Here is a 2,586-nt window from a genome sequence, read left to right as displayed (position 1 = left end):
AAACTCGTACCATACACGAGTTGGGCCGGTGAAAAAGTCGAATCTTCTCTGGGGGTTGCTCGTATTCCCAACATTACCCACGGTAATTGATAATACCAATCACATCCGGCTAACCGGGCCAGTAAGGAATCCTTAATTTGGCGGTGGACTCTTTCGATTATACCATTGGACTGGGGATGATATGACGTGGTATGCGTGAGTCGCGCTCCCAACATTGTTGACAAACTATCCCATAGGCCCGAAGTAAATTGTGCACCCCAAACCGGGAAATCCATCCCCACAAAAGGGCCAGGGCACACAACTTAGCAGTCATATCTGGCATAGGCACTACTTCGGACCACCTAGAGAACAAATCAATAATTGTGAGCAAGTACTTTTGCCCACAAAATAGTTCAAGCGGACCCACAATATCCAAATGAATAACCCGGAACCGTTCCAACAGTACCTCCATGTGTTCCACTGGGGAAAGAATGAGACGGGAAATTTTAGCCTTTTGACACACTGTACAAGTCTTGGTCCAAGATGTCACATATTTGTTGAGGCCGTGCCATATAAAGAATTTTGAAATCAACCGTCGACCAGCACGTGCTCCAGGATGGGACGTTGAATGAAAAGAATCAAAGACACAACGCCTTAATATTTTTGGTACCCAAGGGCATGGTCGCGAGTTGGTCATATAGCACAAGAGTGTAATCTTATGAGAAAAAAGTACCCAATCAAAATGCAGATTGGTGAGCGACGTCCTGACTGCTGCAGTCTCCAGGTCAGTTTGTTGGCCTCTCCACAGCATTTCTGGCGTGACAACTTCCAGAACTGAGGAGACACGAGAGAGCGCATCCGCGACCACGTTCCTCTTCCCCAAAACATGAAGGATGTTGGTACTAAATTCGGATATATATAGGAAAGATGACGTTGTTGTTGACTGGACACAGGATTCTTCTTCGATAACGCAAACGTCAGGGGTTTGTGATCCGTGAATAAGACAAGGTCTTGACCCTCCACAAAGTGCCGAAAGTGGCGTACGGCCAGATATATGGCTAACAACTTGCGATCCAACGTGCTTTATTTGACTTCTGCGGGTTTGAGTTTCCGTGAAACAAAGGCCAAGGGTCGCCATTGACCGTCGCAGAACTGTTCTAGAACTCCTCCCACGGCCACACTGGAAGCATCCGTTGATAAAGACAATGAAGCACCTGCTCAAGGAAAGGTTAACAGGGTGGCGTCGACCAGCTTCGATTTAGCTAGAAGTACTTGCTGTTTAAACTCCAAGGTATTTGGGGTAGACCGAGGATTGCTTTTCAGCACATCATGTAGAGGAGCCATAACCTTCGCCAAATTTGGAATATAGTGGCGATAAAAATCGATCATGCCAATAAATTCTCGCAATTTCTCTGATGACTCAGGAAGAGGGAACTCGTGGATGGCCTTAACACGTTCAGGCAAAGGCTGTATCCCCGATGCCGATATTAGGTGTCCCAAGAATGAGAGTTCCTTTTGGCCACACTGACACTTTTTCCGATTGATGACCAGTCCGTTTTCAGAGAGGCGTTGGAACAGGGTCTTGAGATGTTGAAGATGGTCACTCCGCGTTGCACTGGCCACTAGGATATTATAGGACTTCGTACTCTCAACTTTATTTCCGTGGTAATGAGTACATGAAAAGGATTACACCAAGATGGTTACATTCGAGAACTCTAGCGAGTCTCAGTGCTAATTGGATGGACGCAATAACTACGAATCCCTACAGTCCTCCCCTCAGTTGGATACAACGGATAATTAGAATGATAATAGACAAATGACTAAAAATTAGCCTGCCTGAAAGTGAGCTGGGGGAGTGATAATACGTCCAAAAGAAGAAACATTACGGAATGAAAGAACTTCGTCGTCCAAAAAGGCAGGCTTGATTCGGTCCAAAGAAACCACAGACGATTTCCCGTCAATATTGAGCGTTGCAGTTTTCGCATCGGATTGTAATATTTGAAATGGGCCACGATAAGGGAGATGAAGAAGAGGACGAACAGCACCGACTCGGAGAAAGGCATGAGTGGCATTAGACATATTTTTAAGAAGATGGGGTTTTCCTGAGTTGCCATGATGATCAGGGGCGAGACGAGGAAGAGAAGCAATAGATTTGCGAAGATTATCGACAAAACAATTGTTATCACGCGCTTGGACTGGTTCAAAAAAGTCCCTGGCAACCTTAAGGATGTTCCAAGATGCATGTCAGCGGCCGAGTAACCATTTTGTTTGACAGCCAAACGAGTTCCCATCATTACTATTGGAATCTCGTCATACCATGAGGAAATGTTCAAGCGAGCCATCAGAGACGCTTTGAACTGACGATGGAATCTTTCTATCATACCGTTTGCTTGAGGTTAAAATACTGTGGTTCGAATGCGTTCAATACCCAAAAATTCGCAAAGTCTCTTCCACAAATCCGATATCAATTGACGACCCTGATCAGTAGTAACCAAACGAGGGCAACCGTATCGCAAAATCCAGTGATGAAGCAATGCTGAGGCACAAGAACGAGCCGGGCAATTTTGAAGTGGAACGACTTCTACCCATCGGGAGAAGTGGTCAATG

Source organism: Tigriopus californicus, chromosome 12 (genome assembly GCF_007210705.1).
Source record: "Tigriopus californicus strain San Diego chromosome 12, Tcal_SD_v2.1, whole genome shotgun sequence".
NCBI classification, from domain to species: Eukaryota; Metazoa; Arthropoda; class Copepoda; order Harpacticoida; family Harpacticidae; genus Tigriopus; species Tigriopus californicus.
The sequence above is the reverse complement of the archived record's forward strand: the minus strand, read 5'-3'. Positions refer to the sequence as shown.